Below are 21,663 nucleotides of genomic sequence, written 5' to 3'. Positions count from 1 at the left end.
CCTGGTAGGTAGTAGTGGAAGATGAGGCTCTACAAGTAGATTGTGGGCAGATGATTCAAACCTTGAATGCACATCAGGAAGTATGTATTTCTTTCATAGGCAAGAGGGAGTAATTCATGGTTTTATAAACTAAGAATACTTATGGTAAAAATAATAATAGTAAAAATATTAATAATATAAGCTAAAAGGCACTGTCCTAAGCCTCTTACATATATGAACTCACGTAATTCTCACAGTAACCCTGTGAGCTAGGCATTGCTATTATCCTCAACTTATAGATGAGAAAGGGCTTCCCTGGTAGCTCAGCTGGTAAAGAATCCACCTGCAATGCAGGAGACCCTGGTTTGATTCCTGGGTCAAGAAGATTCCTGGAGAAGGGATAGACTACCCACTCCAGTATTCTTGGGCTTCCCTGGTGGCTTAGAAGGTAAAGAATCTGCCTGCAATGTAGGAGACCTGGGTTCGATCTCTGGGTTGGGAAGATCCCCTGGAGGAGGGCATGGCAACCCGCTCCAGTATTCTTGCCTAGAGAATCCCCAAGGACAGAGAAGCCTGGCAGGCTGCAGTTATGGGGTCACAAAGAGTCAGACACGACTGATTGACTAAGCACAGCACAGCACAGCACAGCATAGATGAGAAAACAGACATAGCAGTTAAATCGTGTTCTCAAACTTACACCATTTGTAAATGGCAGAGCTGCAGCCTGGCCCAGATGCGATGCTCTTACCCATTTCCAGGGCAATTTCCTGGGAACCCACGTGGGCTGATCTGACTGGTCATCTCCTTCTGTGTCCTCAGCGCTTACTGCAGCCCCAAGAACACTGCAGGCCTCCCTTCAGTCTGTCCTGGGCCAGCATTTCACTTCTGACTTCTACTTGGAAATCCTTAAACAGAAAAACAGTGTGCTGGAGATAGAGGAAGCAGATGAGTTAAAAAAGTTGATTGAGAGGCTGTGTTTGCTTTTCGGATTTCAAGGCCTTTCAAGTTTCAGGTTTGAACAGTGGGTCCTGGGCGGTGCATCCTGACTCTGGTTCCCTGCCAAGAGTTGGGTGTGTCTAACACAGAGGAGTGATTTAAGAGTAATTTAAGCTTAAGTACTCCCAAGTGAACATTACCCCAGTAGCATAAGGTTAAATTCTGAGTTTGCAAGGCCCCAAGCAGACGTTTAAAAAAGAGACCCTTTGGCCCTTTGTTCAGATCCCACTGATGTCAGGGCTGCCTTGCATGCCTGGTGCTACTTGGGTGGCACTGATGTCTTGGAGAGAGAAAAGGGTTGCCTGGAAGCAGGGCCCTGCTACCCGGCATGGTTTGCTCTCCTTTACCCTTACCAGCGAGGCTTGGTTAGCATCATCAATTTGGAGAGTTTAACTACTTAAACAAAAGTCTAGGTTAGTAAAATAGGGGGTGTGGGCTTAAAAGTGACTTTGATGAGCTTATGTGCTATGCTGTTATACGAATATATTAGCTTAAAAAAATCTTACAGGAGCATGACCTCAAAAACTCTGTAAATAAGGGACAAAAACTGTCTTATTAACACACACACACACACACACACCCCTTTGCCAGCAACAAGATAAGCTTATTAGTGTTAATAAGACAGACGGCTGGAGGTGCCGTGTGGGCATTCTAAGTGATCCTGTTCTGTGTGGGGGCTCCCCGACCAGCAGCAAGACTGTTACATGCTCGTCTGGCCACATTTTCCTCAACCCCTTTTTGCCCAGGGTCACAACTGTTTCCTGCCTCTTTTCATTTTCCCATCTTTCCTTGTTTCTTACTCTGTTGATTCCTTTTCTTTTTGCCCCTCCATCCTGATTACAACCTTAATGTCTCTTCCTGAGTCTTGGCCCCAGACACGGTGAGACCAGATCACTGGAAAAGGCAGATGCAGGCCCCCAACACTGGCTGTTGGGGTACTTTGGGGACTATCTTCTACACAGGCTGATTGTGTGGGTGATTTATTCTGTTCTTGCTGTGGGAACAGGTAGTGCAGAACCCTTGGCAGGAATGTAATCCATGGACAAGGATGCCCCTGCCCCCACCCCACCCCAAGCACCTTTTGTTCCTTGAATCCCACTCCTGTGGGTTGACATTTGAGTGAGAGTGGTGAGTAGCCCAACTACCGGCATTTTTCTTCTTTCTAATTCATTTAACACACACACTCACATCTATCTTCTGCTCAGATGTACGAGTACGAGATCAATGGGGACATAAGGATCATATTGTACTTGAGTTATATCATTGCTGACTTCCTGAGAAGCCTGTTCAAATGACCAAAGGATGTTAACTAAATTGACAATGTGTTTCTCTGAGGTGGAAGTGAGCAAAACATCTGCTTTTATAATAGTCTGCTCGCCTGGGTAGCATGTACTGTTTTGTTGTTCCAGAAGACTTTCAAGCAAATATACTGGTGAGTTTCAATGGCTTGGAACTTCCTGTTTTGTGATTTAAAAAAAATGCCTTTGCAGAATGGGTAATGTTCACAGAATTCTGTGTTGCTTTAAATGTATCCTCCGTCCTCTGGTCATCACAGGAAAAGATTGATGAGGAAGCTACTGGGATAGAAAGCAGATGATAGCTCCAGTGCTTTTCTCCTTTGGTGCATAGCATTTGTCGACACTGCTGTGTAATACAATGAACCCAGTGTTCGAGACTACAGGGCCAAGAAATACAGAACATCAGAGAGACAAGCATCCTACAAAATGTTCAGAAAGCACACATGAGCTTTTTCCTTTTGATTTGTAAGTTCTGCGTAGATAGGGCCTCAGAAAACCAAATAAAAATAAGAACTTCGGGATGAGCTAACAGATAGGTTGCCATGACTTTCACAAAGTGTTTGAGGGCCATAATGCTTAACTGTGATATTGGCAGGTAGCACAGCTTTGCTGGAGTTTGCACGTGGGAGCTGTGACTTGGGCTAATCCTACTGTGTGACTCAAAAGTTTAAGCTGGAGGTCTGTCTGGAGTTTTAAATCCAATACCCCTGTATGTGATCTTGAAAGTGAAAGTTGCTCAGTCATGTCTGAATCTTTGTGACACCATGGACTGCAGTCCATGGAATTCTCTAGGCCAGAATACTGGAGTGGGTAGCCTTTCCCTTCTCCAGGGGATCTTCCCAACCCAGGGATTGAACCCAGGTCTCCCGCATTGTGGGCAGATTGTTTACCAGTTGAGCAACAAGAGAAGCCCAAGAATACTGGGGTGGGTAGCCTATCCCTTTCCCAGGAGATCTTCCTAACCCAGGAATTGAACCAGGGTCTCCTGCATTGCAGGAGGATTCTTTACAAACTGAGCTGTCGGGGAAGCCCGTATGTGATCTTGGCTGACTTCTTTTACCTCTTTGGACCTTGAACAAGTCCATCCGTGAAATGGAGCAATACATACAATTTGTTCTCAGAGTTATTGCCTGAGCCGTGGAGGCTACCTGGCTGGTGAGAGAATGGAATGTTTTGCAAGGAGGATCATGTCATTGAACTAAATGACTGAATGAATATCATGTCATCGCTAAGAGGTTTCTGCGTAGCTTTATTCTGAATATCACCTCGCTGGAATGCTTCTAGGGAAGCGAAAGGGAAGGAGTAAGTAAGAAGAGATGACAGCCAGCAGCATTTGCTCGCTCTCCTACAAGCTGTGTCTGAGCGCTCCCTGTGCATGCCTGGTGCTGGTGTAGATGAGGTCCCTAAACTCACGCAACTTAGGGAATTTGTGCTAAGTGCATGGTAGAGAGAAAGTCAAAGTGCCATCACTCTCCCTGAGATGGGAAAAAGGCAAACAAAACAACAAGCACAGACAAACCCAGCCTTGTGTTTTTCTATCCTGAGCACGTGTGTGCATGCCAAGTTGCTTCAGTCGTGTCCGACTCTTTGTGACCCCATGGACTGTAGCCGTTAGTATAGCAGTTTCTGAAATGTTGGGGGTAGATTAGAATGGAGAATGGGGTGATTTCGGTGGTTCACAGGCTGAGGACTCCACAGCCTTGAACCAAGAAGTGAGAGTCCTTTCCTTTCAAGCTCTCTTTTAGTCCTTCCAACAATTGCAAGAAAAAAATGAAGATTTTTCTCATTAGAAAAATTGAGATATAGAGATATTGAGCTCAATAGAGATAGAGCTCAATAGAGATATTGAGCATAAAGACAGAGGCTTAGTTGGGTGACAAAATTTAGCTAGAATTTAATAACATTGCTTAGTTTTCATTCTCGATACCATTCCCTGTATCATAGCAGATGATACTGGTTTTCCATTTGAAATTGTTCTTTTTAAAACAGATTTAAGGATCGGAAGTAAATGCTTGAAGAAAACTGTCAAGTTACTATGGTCCAGGTGACATGCAGGTGACTGTCAAGGAGGTACCAGGAAGCGTTTAAGATCTTGAAGAGGCAAGGCTGGGCGAAACCAGGGCACCAAGTCCAGGCCTGAGGTCCCTCTGCAGTGTACAGATGAATTTTGGGGTGAAATTTTCAGAGTGTTGTTGTTCAGTTGCTCAGTCGTGTCCAACTCTGTGACTCCATGGACTGCAGCACGCCAGGCTTCCCTGTCCTTCACCATCTCCCAGAGCTTGCTCAAACTCACGTCCATGTGAGTCGGTGATGCCTTCCAACAGACTAGTCCTCTGTCTTCCCCTTCTCCCCCTGCCTTCAATCTTTCCCAGCATCAGGGGCTTTTCAGAATAGTAGGTTTTCATTCCTCATAACTTGTGGGGATGAAGAGAAAAATGCCTCAAACTGCGTCTTCCCTGTGGGTCATGGGACAAACCCAGGCCACCTGCTAAGGGAGCTACTCTCAGTGTCCCCCAGGCCTGTTTTTTCAGAGCTCCCCACACCTGTGCCCTGCAGTGTTTTACATTTTTAGCAGAGATCATTTTGTTCCCCCACCACCCTTCTCAGATGGCGCTAGCGGTAAAGAGTCCGCCTGCCAATGCAGGAGACATAAGAGATATGGGTCTTATCCCTGGGTTGGGAAGATCCCCTGGAGGAGGGCATGGAAACCCACTCCAGTATTCTTGCCTGGAGAATCCCATGGACAGAAGTGCCTGGTAGGTTACAGTCCATGGGGTCGCAGAGTTGGGCATGGCTGAAGCAACTTAGCATGTATTGTCCCAGCATTTGATTTTCCCGCACCTGCGGGGCACAGTAATTGCTGATGACTTTGAAATGGCACAGGGGTTGTGGCAGAAAGTTGCTGTGTATTTTCCCCACTGTGGAGAGAAGGCAGGTTTCTTTCTACATTTGTGAGTAGTGTTGCCAGCCTCTCTTGCTCCATCTGGCAGTCGTGTTGGGACGGGTCCGAATGGCCAGTGGGGAGGTGGGAGGGGACTGTCCCTCGTCAGGGTTGGTGGAGATGGGCTGGCAGCCGGAGCTGGCATCCTGCTGTTCTCAGGAGACCCCTCTCTGATGGATGCCCGGGCAGCCTATGCCTCATAGGCCACCTGCCGGAGGGGGAGGTGGTGAAGCATGTCCCTGTGAACTCCACTCCAGGCAGTGAACGGTGGAGGGAGCAAAGCCCGGGAAATGGGCACTGGTGGCAGTGGTAGAGGGGGAGTGACCAGCAGCAAAGCTCTCTGCTTGTCCCCAGCCGTTCAGTAATTCCAGAGGCAGCATGCTCAGAATCTTAGCAAGAGAGCCCTGGGAGGGGAGTGGGCTTTCCACAAAGGTGCTGCCTCCGTCCACCTTCTTGTGTGCATATGGCTTTCCAGTCTTATTCTTAAAAAAATATTCAACTAAGATACTCCTGCTCCAACAGTAGAGTCTCTTGGCTGGGGAGAGAGCTGTCAGTCATTTGTTCCCAATTCAGTGTTCATCGGGCTACCCTGGTGGCTCATATGGTAAAGAATCTGCCTGCAATGCAGGAGACCTGGGTTCAATCCCTGGGTTGGGAAGATCCCCTGAAGAAGGAAATGGCAACCCACTCCAGTGTCTTGCCTGGAGGATCCCAAGGACAGAGGAGTCTGGCGGGCTACGGTCCATGGGGTGGCGAAGAGTCGGACACGACTGAGTGACTAACACCCTCAATGAACTAACATGTTCATTGAGCATCATTTAGAAAGAACTGGGTAGGAGTGAGGGGGCTCAGGGTGGAGGTGCATTCATGGCTTTACATTCATGAAGGGCCTTAAACTTAAACTTGTGAGCTTTTTTTCAAATGAGAGTATATATACTGAAACAGAGGTATATGGAGGTTTGAATAAAGCCCATTCTAAAACTTTAAACTTGTATGCCATTATGAAACCATGCTGTCTGCATGGCATGATGATTCTAGCATACATATAAATCTTATATTTCTACACATTTTGAAAAGGCAAAAAACATATATACTTGTTACCTGTTAATATTTTGAATATACCACATTTTCATAAAGGCATTTTTGCCTCTTTCTTTTCCTCCTCCTCCAGTCACCTGGAGAAACTTCCAGCGGGGGGAAAAAATCTTTCCAAGCAAGAGCTAGAGAATGAGGGGAAGGGATGGTGTTCTTCATGGATTAAATGTTTTGAGTTCTTTGGTCATTAAAACACTGTGGTAATCCAGTCTGCTTCTGCATGACTCTTGAGATATGTGCTTATTAGCTAGGTTTTGTCTCTCAGTAAGATATTCATAACAGGGCTTCCCAGGTGGCTCAGTGGTAGAGAATCTGCCTGCCAATGCATGAGATGCAAGAGATATGGGTTTGATCCCTGGATCAGGAAGGCCCCCTATTCTTGCCTGGAGAATCCCCATGAACAGAGGAACCTGGCAGGCTTCAGTCCATGGGGTTGCAAGGAGTCACACATAACTAAGCACAGATGGATACAACACAACCAGATGTTCGTCAAAGTGCATGACCAACAGTGAGCCCTGTGCATCTGTCCACTTTGAGTCTGCTCCTCAGGGTCCAACAGCCAACTTTCTGTCCTGCAAGGACACCTGTGGTTTCCAGTCTCCAGGTCTTTGATTGAGCTCTATCTCTAGGATGGACTAGGAATACTCTTCCCCCTGAGCCCTTGCTAGAGAACTTTGAATCATCCCTTAAGGCCTGGCCACTTCTTCTTTGAACTTTGCTGAATCACCTTTGTAGCACAAAGCCTGCACTCCCATCTGTGCCGTGGAATGTATGGTTCCTGTCTTGAAGGGCATCATACTCTCATATGTACCTTGATAATGTACAGAGAGAGCTGTGTTGTGTTTGTGTGTTAACACCCCGTGAGTTTCCTGTCCAGGTTCACTTCTCATTCATCCTTAAATCCTCAGCCAAGTAGCTTGCAAAGGAAAGGTGCTCCATAAATGTTAAATATAATTGAGTCTTTTAATAAAATGATGAGTGTAACCTCTAACACTATAAAAATTAAACAAAAACCCTCAGAAGCAACAATGTGCACTAAAAATTAATTTGAAAATTTCCTTCCATATACTGTTAGCAAAGTACTTTACTTTTATAGGCCTCTCCTGTGCTATAAAACTCCCGAGTGTTCTAAAAATATTTAAAAAAATAGGCATTTAGAACCTCTTTAATGAACTACTTCCAAATGTGGCTACGATGTTTGAGGCTTTCACCGCAGCAGGTGTAAAACCAGCCACTGAAGCTGAGGACCAGGAAGCTGGGAATTCTTGGCCCCAGGTGGAAGTGGTGGCCCATCGAGATTCCGCACGTGTCAGGGGACACAGCTCCTGGTGGAGACCCAGGCTAAAGGGTTGAAGGTTGTCTCTGAGGGTTCTCTGTGGTCTGGAGAGCCTCTTCCTGAGTTCTTGCAAGATAGTTGGTGCATCTCCAATTCTTTTTTGACCTGACTTTACTTAGTGAGGGTTCATGGAGGCTGGCCCTTCACCGGCCACCTGAGCCCAGCACTGCTCACATCTGAAGTGTAAATCAAGGCTTTCTCTACCACCTCACAGAACGGTAAATTCATTCCTTTCCTCTTTCTTGATTTTCTAATGGCCCTTGTTTATAAGTGCTTTATGGTAAAGGGTGTTTGAGAAAGCCATTAGTCTATCTCACAAGTTAATGTTCGAAAGGACAAAGGCTGGTCTAAAATACAGCAGGAAAGAAAAAAGAAAGAGGAGGGTGTGGCCCAGAAAAGAAGTATGAATTGTTTCATTTGCTTCTATGAGTTTATTTATTTCAGTTTATAATTTCTAAGAGTTTAGTTTAAAATGCTGCTGTTAGCATCTTTTTTAAAATTAGGATCCAGTATTACTTTCCCACTTTGATTGAGATTGCTTGAATGTTTTTCACCTGTGAGGAACAACAAATTTTAAAATTTTATTTTAAAAATAGCATTTTCATCTTTTGTTTTTATCATGACCTTTTATTTTGTGTTTTTAAAATTTTTATTTATGTATTGATTTTTGATTATACCGGGTCTTTGTTGCTGCACGCAGGCTTTCTCTAGCTGTGGTGGGGGGGTGCCACTTGTGCACAGGCTTCTCTTATTGCAGAGCACAGGTTCTAGGCACGTTGGCTTCAGCAGTTGCAGCACACAGGCTCAGCAGTTGTGGCTTGCCAGCCCTTGAGCACGTAGGCTTCAGTAGTTGTGGTGTACAGCTTTAGTTGTTCTGTAGCACGTGGGATCTTCCCAGGCCAGGGATCGAACCCATGTCCCCTGCATTGGCAGGTGGATTCCTATCCACCGGGCCAACAAGGAAGTCCTAACATTTTCATCTTTGATTAAACTACAACTTAGGTACAGTTCTATCTAGGTTATTTTTCCTATGCTTAGCTCATGCCAGTGTGTATGTAATGCAGTGTGGAAAAGCATTAATTAAGCTATTAGGTAACGTCACTCTGTATCAGTTTCAGGTGTGGCCATGTGAACAGTGGGAAGGCTAATAGCTGTGCTTGTATCTTGGCAGCAGATGGCTTTTCACTCTTGCCTCATTTCTGAGTTTCTGCAAAAGTTAACCACATGAAATGACTTTCGAATCTCCGTTCAACCTCACGATGCAGTGCCATTTTTGTGGGGCCATGTACACCTGCTTTCACTAGACTCCAGTCTCGTAAAACTGTCAATGCATCCTTTCACAAGAACACATTAGCATTGTTTCAAGTAAAGGGATGTGCATGACTTTTTTGACTGCTGTAACTCGTTATAAGCAGAACTGAAAAAGGGTTAATTGATTGGTCCTCCTTTAAGGTGATACAGATACAGACTGATATCAGCAATTTTAGTGACACACCAAACAGTTACCTCACCCTTATGTAGCACTGTAATGTGTGCACATATGTCTGTGTGCTCACAAGGGCAAGATGTCTGTGGAGATGTATTGTGAACCAATAAAGGGAAAATTCAACTTATTTGAGAGACGAATTGAGAGAAGCAAGGGTAAGATGAGAGAGGGAAAAGAGAAAAGACATCTTAAAATTCACATAGGATCATTAAAGAACAGAGAATTGAAACATGTAAAATATCATGTATGAAATGAGATGCCAGTCCAGGTTCAATGCACGATACTGGATGCTTGGGGCTGGTGCACTGGGACGACCCAGAGGGATGGTATGGGGAGGGAGGAGGGAGGAGGGTTCAGGATGGGGAACACATGTATACCTGTGGTGGATTCATTTTGATATTTGGCAAAACTAATACAATTATGTAAAGTTTAAAAATAAAATAAAATTAATTAAAAAAAAAAAAGAACAGAGAATAGACATATAGACTCAAGGGCAAGTGTATGTAAAAGCAACAGGATATTCACTTACTACCCCCTCCCAATTACTGTTAAATTTTTGACTGGACAAAGTCAGCTTATGCCAGTTAGACATAGAGAAACATACTGAAAATACGCAGTGTCAGGGACATTTTTCTAATATAATATAACCAATGAAAATAGAGATGAGTCTTCAAGTTTGGAGCTTGAGGATAAACTACACAACGAAGGCAAGAAGATACAGTGAATTTTATAAACCTATTAGTCCTGTGTCTGGCTGATCTGAATTCTTTCTGAGACTCCAATTTTGATCCAAGGGAAAAAAAAAAAATCTCAGAAAAACGTAAGGAATATTTTTGCCCTGCATAGTCATCACTTATGTACATAAACTTATAACTAAAATGAGATTTTGGAAACAGAATTGATAAATGGCTGTTGCATACTAATTAATAGCTTATGCTATTTTCCCAATATGCTAGTTTTTGGCTGGTAATTTTTTTGATAATCAGTTTGAATTGTTTGAAATGGGAAGTTATTTATGCTCTGAGCTTCTGATTGCATGCTCAGCAGTTTCAATCGACTCTTTGCTACCCCAAGGACTATAACCCACTAGGTAGGCCTGTCTGTCCATGGGATTCTCCAGGCAAGAATACTGGAGTGGATTGCCATTTCCTCCTTCAGGGAATCTTCCTGACCCAGGGATCCAACCTGCATCTCTTGCTTGGCAGGCAGATTCTTTACTGCTGAACCACCAGGGTAAGCCTGAGCTTCTGCTCACTCCTCCCAGTTTGGGAGTAACCTCTGATCACTTGTCAATTGCCTTGAGATTCTCAGATGAAATGGAGCTCGCATTGCCAAATATTTTCACTGAGTCCAATGATAGATCAGCTGAGCGTATCCTTCTTAACAATTAACTTCAATTTAGAAGACATTTAGAGTCTTCTGGAGGACATTTAACAGCAAGGGAAGTGATTTGTGGAAAGACTGTGAATTCCAGTCTTTTGGATGAAAGATGATAATGGGATTGAAGTCTTTTCCTCTGATTTATTATTTGTGTCCCCATTTCTCACACAGTGAAATTTCATATTTTTTCAAGGAGCTGAGCTTGCTTCAGCCGCATACCTGAGACCATTAGTAGAGGTTGGATCCCTTTTGAGGCCTTAGTTATGGCTTTTAAGTACATTTAGTATATAACAGGTAAGGCTTATAAGCCTGGTAAAAAGTGAAAGCTGTTATGAAAATAACTTTGACCAAAGGCGAAGAGTGAGTGTGGAAACAAGGAGCTACATAGAAGATGTATTGCATCACTTCAGGTCAGTATGTTTTAGGAGGAGGTGTGGGGAGGAAAATAAAATAATGAGAATTCAGTTGGAAAACAGAGAATCTAGAAACTACAAGAAAGATCTCAGTGAAAATATGGCTCTTTTAAGAATTAACTCTACCGTTAATCCATTACATGCCTCATACTTGTGACTGCCTTTGGCAACTCTGCATGGGCTTTTATTCATCACAGCTCTGAAGAAACTACAGTCCTGCTTCTGTAGAACTAAAGAACTAAAAAGTCACAGTTCTTTCCCTGGACGAACCTCCTCATCCCTGAAACTCAGAAGGGTTGGGCTCTTTGGTGATGGTCGCAGATTTCAATCTCGATGAGAAATTCCTTGTCAGGGACAAGTTGCCATAAAGCAGGGCCGTTTTCCCAGAGGGGCTGGTAAAAATACACACGCATTAGCAAGGGGAAGACACCACCAGGTTGAGCCTTCCAGTCAGAAGTTGAAATGTTTGTGCACACCAGACAGTGTGTCTGGGTACCTTGCGGGACAGGCCATGTTTGGTCTGGGAAAACAGTGCCATGTTTACCACCAGGGAAGGCCAGTGGCTGAGTAACAATGACCAGACCCCAACAGCCGGAAGAGGCCCTTTTATAAATGGCTTTCTCATTAGGTTGAGTGGGAGTGTTTTTCAGCAAATGGCTCAGAGGGAGAGCAGCCCAAATGGCTGTTCCTGTCAGAGGGCAACACACAGGTCTGTGACCCCACACTCTTCCACGGGCTCACCTTTCACTGAAAGGTGCCACCACCTTGGCAGGTGTTGCCCTGGCAACACACAGTTTCCTTTCTTGGGGGATCTTTTGGGGACTCTGCTAGTGTGGAGTGCTTGACATCTTCTAGAGCAGTAGTCCCCAGCCTTTTTGGCACCAGGGACCAGTTTTGTGGAAGACAATTTTTCCACAGACCAGGGGTGGGAGATAGTTTCAGGGTGATTCAAATGCCTTACATTTATGGAACACTTTATTTCTATTACTATTACATCAGTTCCACCTCAGATCACAGGCTTTAGATCCCAGAGTTTGGGAACCCTTATGCTAGAGGGCTATCCCCATCCATCCTCACTTTCCAACCAGAAGCTTTTCGACACAGACATCAAAGAGGGCAGTGTGTCAGACAGGTGGAGAGGCACCAATTATATAAAAGTCAGTGCTGGTCAGTGTGTGTAATTATTTATTTCAGCTTTCTGTAAAAGGAGGGGCATTTTCTTCAAGCCAGGAAGAAATCTTGGCAGTTTCCCAGTTGTGAAATTCTATTGACAAAGGTGTTAAGCGAAGGGCAGGGCAACGTGGTCTGCTAGGCCCCTGCACCTTCATCTCTGTGACCTGGGCATGTGTCAGGCCCGGACTGAACTGACCGGAATGACTCTGATTTGATGACCGTTAAAGGTCAGGCATATAATGGGATCAGATGTGTCAGTGGAGGTGAAGTACATAGCATAATAGATTGATGGTAATTAAGTAGTCGTGTTTAATAAGAGTCATCAGAGTTAAAGGCAGTGTTGGAATGAGCAGCTTGGGAAAGAGCGGGAAGGCCTGAAGAAAGGAGCTGGGAAATATGTCAAGGAATAATCTTTTTGTTACACTAAAGTAAATGCCAGAGGAATTGTGTGTGTGTGTCCATTTGTGTTTTAGGAGACACAGCATGTTTTCTGCCTAAAAATTGTTTTTTTTTTTAATTTTTACTGTGTTTCTAGATAATTTTTTAAAAGGCAAGGGGAATAGGTAGAGGAGAATTTATGAACTTATAAATGGCTCCAAGTCATCCTAATTCAATGTATGTCTAGAAAATATGAACCACAAACCCTCCAATAAAAATATTTCAACAAGGAGTTCAAACATTAGTCTATATTTTATGTTGGATGAGAAGCTGGGTGGTTGCTGAATTTGATTTTTATCTAAATCATCAAACTCCTAGAATTGATTAATTGCTTGTTTGATGAAAATTGTGTGGTTTTAGAAAGTTCTCATTCTTCAGTAATCCTGAATTCTATTATTGTGAAGCATTATTGTTTAGTAAGAGAACGCATTGAATTAGTGTTACGTGAACAAGGGCAGTTTGAGGGTATTGTAACTATCACACATTTTCAGTATTTTATTTGCACACACCATCAGTGGTCATCTGGATTTATACATGGATTTTCTGTCTAGTGGAGAAGGAAATGGCAACCCGTTCCATTATTCTTGCTAGGAGACTCCTATGGGCTGAAGTCCATGGTGTCGCAAAGAGTTGGACATGACTGAGCAACTAACATTTTCTGTCTAGAATGATCAGGTGTTGAGAATGCAAACAGCTAAGCAGGACTCTGTTGACCATGCTGCCTAGTAAATGAAGAGACCAGGGAAGGGGCTTCCTGTCTAAACTGCCTTGTGACTTAACAAGTCTCAATGACCCACGCTTCAGGCCGTTCCCTTCCTGGTTCTTTGTGCCACAGATATATGTGAAAGAAGGGTTCTGGATTTCAGGAATTCTGACTTACTCTTTTCATTGGGTCTTTGGCTCAGTATATAATTTCTACTTGGAAGCAAAACTGAGTTGGGAAAAAGATTCTGAAGTGAAAATTTTTTTGAGTTACTTGCCATTCTTCCTTTTAGAGACCACGACCTGGATGGTCTGACCTCAGAGCCTGTGCTCTTAACCACTCCATTATAGTGTCTGAGAGTCCTCAAGAGTATGGCTTGGTTTTATGAGGGCTTGATCTTATCTTTGAAACTCTGGAGGCATCGCAGTGCCAGGCACACAATAGGAGCTCCATAAATGAAAAGTAATAGTGATATAATCAGATTAACTAACTCCCACTGATATTTAGCTAATTTATTCATTCTGACAAAAATGTCTCCAGAATATAGTGATATAATCTTTGCACATAGGTGGAAGTTGATACATTTTATGAGATGTATTAGGGTGGGTGCTCAAATAGAATCAATCACAGAGCTGTCTACGTTTGCTTGGTCTGAAAACAACCTCCTTTTTCAGCATATGGCCCACAAGTAAGCAGGGTCTTAGATATGTAGAGTCTTAGGGCTGGCAGGTAGGTTGGTCCAGCCCCTTTCTTTTTAAGAATGGGCTGACTATTGACAGAAGCTGTCCAGGCTTTTTGGGGGGAGATCTGTTGGAATTTGTGTGATAGCTCAAAATATTTATGGAGAAAGAGAGTTTGGAGTGCTTGAAGCTCAAATTGTTAGGTTTTAAACTTGATGGCCGATGTCTTATCTCTCATCAGTCCTACCTCATATGTCAATGCCAGCAGGTAATGGTGGTGGTCGACAGAGCAGGTTTAGTACCTTGGATGCTCTAGGCACACTTATAAGCAATTTGAGGATGGCACAATAAACAACTACTATGATTGTTTGTTTTTCAAAAGCATTTATAAACAATCAAATGAATCAAACAGCTATTCTACAACAACTACTACTGTCGTGACTAGTGACAGCTGATATTATGGCATACTTCCTGCCTGCCAGGAATTGTTCTAAGAACTTACATGTATTAATACCCTTAATTCTCACAGCAATTCAATGAAGTAGATGCTATTAATATGCTCATTTCATAGATTAGGAAACTGAAGTACTGAGGACTTAGTTAATTAAGAAGCTAAGAAATGTCAAATGGAGCACTGTTTCAAATTAATACAAAAATCCTTCCATGCTACCTGATGTGCTTCCCTGGTGGCTCGGATGGTAAAGAATCTGCCTGCAATGAAGGAGACCTGGGTTTGATCTCTGGGTTTGGAAGATCCCCTTGAGAAGGGGATGGCAACGCACTCCAATATTCTTGCCTGGAGAATTCCCTGGATAGTCCATGAAGTTGCAAAGAGTCAGACACAACTGAGCAACCAACACTTTCACTTTCACCTGATATTCTGGACTCCTTTATTTATTTTAATTCCTTTATAAAGCTGTATCTTTAGAGTAGAAATTCTAGGCTTTCTAAGTTGAAAAGGAATTTAGAAAACAGCTAGCCTATAGCAAATTCCAAAATTAATTTGGAATTTGAGACTCAGAAAGGTGTAGTGACTTTCCTAAGATCACACAGCTCTTTGAATGCAGACTTAAGTTCTGAACTGTTTCTCCTATAATGGCCTGTATTTTTCATGTTACTTTTTCATTTTCAAGATAGCATAAAATCATTGTATTTATCTCCTTCCATTCTATAGAAGAGAAGACAAACACACACACACAAAACAAAGTAGATCTAATTCCTTGTTATGTGTTTATAACGGCCCGGGTTGCATTAGGATCTACCGTGTAGGAGGCCAGAACCTTTGCTTGCTCCCATGAGCCTGGTATCTGGCTGCACCTTGATAAAGGCAATAATAGGTGTTCTCAGCCTTTCATATTGCCCCTCCACTAGGCTGTTTTGGCTGTGGTTACTTCTTGAGCCCATGGAGACAACCTTGGCTGAATCACTTAAAACACTTAATCACAACCAAGCACCTTATTCTACCAAAATAACTCCTTTTAAAAGTGTCCCAACTTGATCAACAGACAAGCATCAAATGGTGAGAGAAAAGCTGGAAGCAGACCTCGTAATTGGACTGTGCAATTGAAAGAGCAGAATGATTTAGCAATGATTGAACATTTGGCAAAGAATTTTTCATCAGGCTTTATCCCAAGTCTTTCAACAGAGGAGGGGCAGTCTTCTGAGAACTGTTTGAAATGGTGGAACAGCAATTAAAGCCCTTCATCGTTCACAGCTAGGAAGCAGAAATAAATCTAGTTGCCAAATAAGGCACTGTGGGTGTTGGAAGCTAGAGAGTTGCAATGGAAACAAACTTGTTGCAAACCAAATAAGATGAACACCGGGGAGTACAAAAGAAGGAAGGAAGATGACCATCACTCGGGCCCTCTGAGCCTTGTGTTAAAATGAGAATTCTGTCCCCTTCTAAGAATAAGTCTTCCAGTATTCACTTCAGGAAGTCCCATTGCTTCAGCTTGGATGGCTCATATGAAAAACAAAGCAATTGTTTGTTGACACGTTATTCTAGCAGGTGCAGTTCCATTTTAAACAAGAAGCTGCTATTGTTTTCAGGAATCGTGTTGATGACTGTCTTCAAACATGAAGGGCTGGTTCCTCTGTGGGCACACCAAGGTGGCGTTTTTTGCTTTAACCTTTGGATCTGATGATTCTCATCCTCTGTACATTTACGACTAGTACCACCTAGATCTTTATGCAGGTTTTAAAAGGGAAAGCCAGTTCGTTTTTTTATAAACAATTAAAAAAATCTGATTTTCATAGTCTGAAAATTCTGGGGCAGGGAGGGGCTGTCCAGATGTTTGTTTGGTAGCGGCTAGACACCTGAGGGTGGAGGGTCCACCTTAATTTATCATCTTTGCTTGAGGGGAAGGTCTGTCAGCAAGGGGTAGGGCTGTGCTGCCTAATTCGAGGGTCCCCAAGCTCCAGGATCTAATGCCTGATGATCAGAGGTGGAGCTGATGTAAGAATAATAGAAAGAAAGTGCACGATGAGTGTAATGCCCTTGAGTCACCTCGGAACCATCCCTGCCTGCCCTGGTCCATGGAAAAATTGTCTTCCGTGAAACTATTCCCTGGTGTCAAAAAGAGACTGCTGGCCTAAGGAGCAAGTGAGAAATGACTTTGGCATGAAGAGTTGGTGGTGACCTGCCTTGGCTAAAACCACTAGATTCCTGATGCCCAGTATCCACCCCAGGCAAAGCGAGGGCAGGAAGGGGAGGGAACAGGTGTGAGTGAAAACCTTGAGATGTTTCCTGTTTTATAAGCACGTAGGAGGGGAAGGACCAGGCAGGCCGAAGGCATCCAGGTCTCCCTTCCTTTTGTGTGGCGGTGACACGTTGCCAGCCCGGCCTTATTTGTGAGACGTGGGGCTGTGTGAAGTGCCTGGGTGATTTATGGGCAGCATGGAGCAGTAATCCCTCCCCTGGCTCTCTCCTCGGCCGTCTCGGCACAGAGGCACTAAATATCCAGCCCGACTGGGGATGCGCTGCCACTGGGGGACTCCTGAGCCCGGGCTGTGTTAGCCTCGCAATTTACTTTTTCTAAACCACGATAAATTCAGGCTCAAATGGCAGCAAAATTAACTGTGAACGTGCCACCATATTTTGCAGGCTAGGAGTCTCATTGGCTCAGGCCTGGTTTGGCTTTTCTTAGCTGATTCACTTAACTAGAGAAAGAGTGGCCTTCTTTTCTTTTCGTTGTTTTTATTCTTTTTTTAGTGTTAGGTGAGAGATTACTGGCTTTAACAAAATGCTTCCCCTAAGTGGAAGAAACAGCTATCCCTCCTCTGAGGGGACACCACTGGCGTTGAACTACAACACTTGAGCCCACAGTATGGTTTATGTTAGCGTTCATTATCTTCTGTGAGAAAGGCTCATTTATTTGTCATTACTAATGTTCACGGAACAGATATTTAATTGTTTTGTGCTATATGTTTCAGGGCCTCCCTGGTGGCTTGGATGGAAAAGAATTTGCCCGCAATGCAGGAGACCCGAATTTGATCCCTGGGTTGGGAAGATCCCCTGGAGAAGGGCACGGCAACCCACCCCAGTATTTTAGAGGGCTGCAGTCCATAGGGTTGCAAAGAGTCGGGAACTACCGAAATGACTTAGCACACAGCACATACGTTTCATGTGCAGTGGGAAACAAAATGTAAATTAATATTACTAAGCCAGAACTATTCTGATGTTTTAGGTCAACTACATTTTGGTGGGTAGAAACCAGGCTGCAGTTTACTTAGTTGTCTTTTGATAACCTAGTGCTAGATCTTATCCTTTGTATGTTTGATAAAGTGAACTGTAGTAGTGACTGGTTAAGACTGACAAATTGTTTGGAAGGTGGATGGGCAGCCTTGCAGTATAATCTGGTCTCCTGGCTCTCTCAGTCACCACTTCTGGCACTCCTTACTCCTGCTCCACAAGCTTCTTCCAGCAGGTTGATGCCCCAAGGTCTTCAGGGACTCCCTTTTCTTGTTAGATGCTGAGATGTGCATGTCAGTGTGGTGCTGAGACCATGCCACACCCGGAGGAGGGCTCTGCACGTCTGCTCCAGTCTTCTTTCTTGCCCCGTCCCTTTCCCTCAGGTTGTCATAAGCTCATACTACTCACCTGCAGTGCCCTGACTCACCCCTGTGTCCATGCTGCCATCCATTCCTGAGGAAGGGCTGCTTTAGCTCAGACCTAAAGGGCAAGTGGAATAAACAAGATACTGGGTAGCGTGTATGTGTGCGTGTGTGTGTGTGCGTGTGTGTGTGCGTGTGGTTCAGACTTGTCACCTATTTGGAACCTCTTAAGCACATCTCTTATTGTTTCTATGTTGAAATTTCTTCACTTCTAAAATGGGATTGATAATTTGCCATAGGTGTAATGAGAAGACTAAATGAAATGGTAGATATGAAATCATTTTCTTACTCTTTCCTTCCTTCTTTTTTTTCGTCAGGTCTTGGGGTATGCGGGATGTTGCATTGTGGAACATGGACCCCCTAGTTGTGGGGCATGGGTTCAGTAGTTGCAGTGCTTGAGCTTAGTTGCTTCCTGGCATGTGGGAATCTTAGTTCCCTGACCATGGATTGGACCTGCGTCCCCTGACTTGCAAGACGGATTCTTAACCACTGGACCACCAGTGAAGTCCCTGTTTTCTCATTTTGATGTTACTGAACAGCAAAGGGAGCTTTAGGAAGCTCAGAAGAAAAGCCTGGAGCCGTGGAAAGAAAGAAAAGTATAGTCTCTTAGTCATGTCCAACTCCTTGGGAACCCATGGACTGTAGACACCAGGCTCCTCTGTCCGTGAAATTCTCCTGGCAAGAATATTGGAGTGGGTTGCCATTCCCTTTTTCAGGGAAATCTTTCCAAGCCAGGAATCGAACTCGGGTCTCTGGCATTGCAGGCACATTCTTTACTGACTGAGCCACCGGGAAATCCCAAAGTGAGGAGCATTTTGGAGGTGAGAGCTTGAAGAAAGCCCAGGGCAAGGGAGCTGAGGGACATGGAGCAAGACGGGAAGAGTCATTCACCTTAGATGGGAGAAAGGAGAGAGTTGTTCCAAGAAGTGTTCTGGGACTATGCAAGGTTCAGCATTTCAGGACTTAATGCTCCTTGTGATTCTAAATGGCCAGCCTAAACTTTGCTGTCAGTGGGCTGCCCATTCTTAGGCTAGAACCTTAATATATGTGCATCTGTTCCCTGCATAGTTCTGCTTCTCCCACTGGCCATTACATTCTGGCCCTTATGAGGTGGGGAGATATTTTGCAGACCAAAGCTGTTCGAAGAAGAGAGAAATCAATACACTCTATAAACCATTTCAGTTTTTCTTGCATTCTGTGTTTGGTTGTTGCCTCTAAAATTTGGGGGTCAAGCTTATTAAGCTCATTTGTCACAGCAGGAGGGAAGGCACCAGGGTAGCTTTTAATCACATGAGCCCACATTGCTACTACTCCAAGTGTAGTCCATGGACCAGCAACAGGGCATCACTTGGAAGTCTGTTAGAAATGCAGATGGTTAGGCTTACTCCACACCTACTGAGTCAGAACTTGCAATTTTAACAAGATGCACAGGTAAACCTCGCTCTGTGCAAAGCCTCGTATACAAACACATATACTCATTGTGCATTAACATTTTCCCTATTTGTCTTTGTTTTTTAATTGAAAAAGTTTAATTAGTGAAGGGGAAGCCACTCCCACATCTTCAAAAAATATATTGAGTTTGACTAATTGCTATTAATATTAGGGATGAAAATAAAATTAAAATAGGGACGTAGCCCTACTTTCTGTTGGATCACAGGCCCCCAAGCGTTATTAGGAATTGGAGAATAGAGAATTGATTATTAACTTCAAGCTCTTCTACACTTGTCTTAGCTCTGAAATTTCACTGAATAGTGTCATAAACAGATATGATATACCAAGTAGGCTCAAGGCTCTGTGCACTGAATTTCAACAAAATTATTTCCTTTTGTATGATGAAGCCAATGGGAAAACATGTATAAGAGTTTTCCTCCTTCTTTGGGCAGTCTACCTAAAAAGATTAATTGGCTGAATTCTAAAGAAAGGCTTTGTAAGTGATATTTTTTTTAAAAGCAGTGTTAGAACAGTATTTTCTTGTGTCAAAGCAGAATTTTTGAACTTGAGAAGGGTCTGGTGTTGATGGTGTTTTTAGTTTCAAGGAATGAATTTCTTTCTCTAAGCCTCTTATTTCTTCTTCTCCAAGCAAGCTTCCTAATAATTTAATTCACTGAACCAGGAGGACTTGAAGCTTTCCTTGCCACTTCCAAGCTCTGTTTGTACACGTTCAAGATTTAGAGGTTTCTTAGCAGTTGTCATCAAACAGACATCATGCTTTGGGTGCTGTCCTCATGAGCAGGAGCAGATCCTGTGGGAGAACCAGCAAGTGTATCCCAAAGGCACTAAGCCCTTGACTAACAGCAACACCCCCTACCGCCCAGCCCCCTCCAACTTCAAGGCCCAGCAGGCTGGGCCATTCTAGAAGATTTGGAAAGGAGCCACCAACAGGAATTATTGAACAATTGCTCTGTGAAACTTAAGATAACACTTTGTTCCATCACAGTGGAATTGCTGTGTGACAGAAGGAAATTATCTGTTTAGCTCTTGATTAACGTTTATGTGAGAAAAATAAAATTAAAGGTGATAGTATCTAGTCCAAGAAATGCTTCAATTTACTTGAAAGAACAAAGATGAATTTAGCACTTTTGCAGAGTGAATATAACCAACATTGGAGGACTCGTTGTTTGAATTGCAATTGAAAAGAAACCTCTCCCCAACCAAAAATCTAACAACAACTTTTAAGATGCCAGTGGAATATCTCCTGGCTACTGAATTTGTTTCCTGAAATCAAGATTTCTGGAAACAGCTGGATTATGAACGGACGTAGTGGTATGAAATGGTCCATCTCTAGGGATCATTGGCTGGTATGTTTGTGTGGGGTAATTTTATGGATGTCTACTTATTTTTAACAAGTAGAAAAAGCTGAATAAGGCTCACTGAATTCAGTATACATTCCCCAAGAAAATTAATAAGGAAACATTTTACCATTAGTATATTAAGCAATGGGCTTCCCAGGTGGCGCTAGTGGTAAAGAACCCACCTGCCAATGCAGGAGACATAAGAGACGTGGGTTTGATCCCTGGGTCAAGAAGATTCCCCTGGAGGAGGGCATGGCAACTCACTCCAGTATTCTTGCCTGGAGAAACCCCATGGACAGAAAAGCCTGGCAGGCTGCAGTCCATGGGGTCCAAAGAGTCGGATACGACTGAAGCGTCTTAACACATACACACATATTAAGTAACCTCAATAGTACTTGTGGTAAAAAATGCTAGTAGAAATAACTTTTAATTCAGTCTCGAAATAAAGAATCAAAGTCATGTGTTTGTTCATCCAGTTCATATTATCATGGGTCTTCTATGTGTAAAGCCTTGCTGCTGCTGCTGCTGCTGCGTCGCTTCAGTCATGTCCGACTCTGTGCGACCCCATAGACGGCAGCCCACCAGGCTCCCTCGTCCCTGGGATTCTCCAGGCAAGAACGCTGGAGTGGGGTGCCATCGCCTTCTCCAGTGTAAAGCCTTATGTTGGACCAAATGGGGGGATACTGTGATGAATGACAGGTTTCTTGTGTTAACTTTGTAGTTGGCTAGCTAAGAGTCAGACACGACTGAGCAACTTCACTTTCACTTTTCACTTTCATGCATTGGAGAAGGAAATGGCAACCGACTCCAATGCATGAAAGTGAAAAGTGAAAGTGAAGT

General features: G+C 43.6%; 1 protein-coding gene across 4 annotated transcripts in view; it reads left to right on the top strand.

Moving 5' to 3' along the window:
* MECOM (MDS1 and EVI1 complex locus) overlaps window positions 1–21,663 on the top strand; it is a 636,448-nt gene that overhangs the window by 33,454 nt on the left and 581,331 nt on the right. The window lies entirely within an intron of this gene.

This window comes from Bison bison, unplaced genomic scaffold (genome assembly GCF_000754665.1).
Source record: "Bison bison bison isolate TAMUID 2011002044 unplaced genomic scaffold, Bison_UMD1.0 scf7180017864040, whole genome shotgun sequence".
Lineage (NCBI taxonomy): Eukaryota > Metazoa > Chordata > Mammalia > Artiodactyla > Bovidae > Bison > Bison bison.
This window is presented reverse-complemented; position numbering and strand designations above follow the sequence as displayed.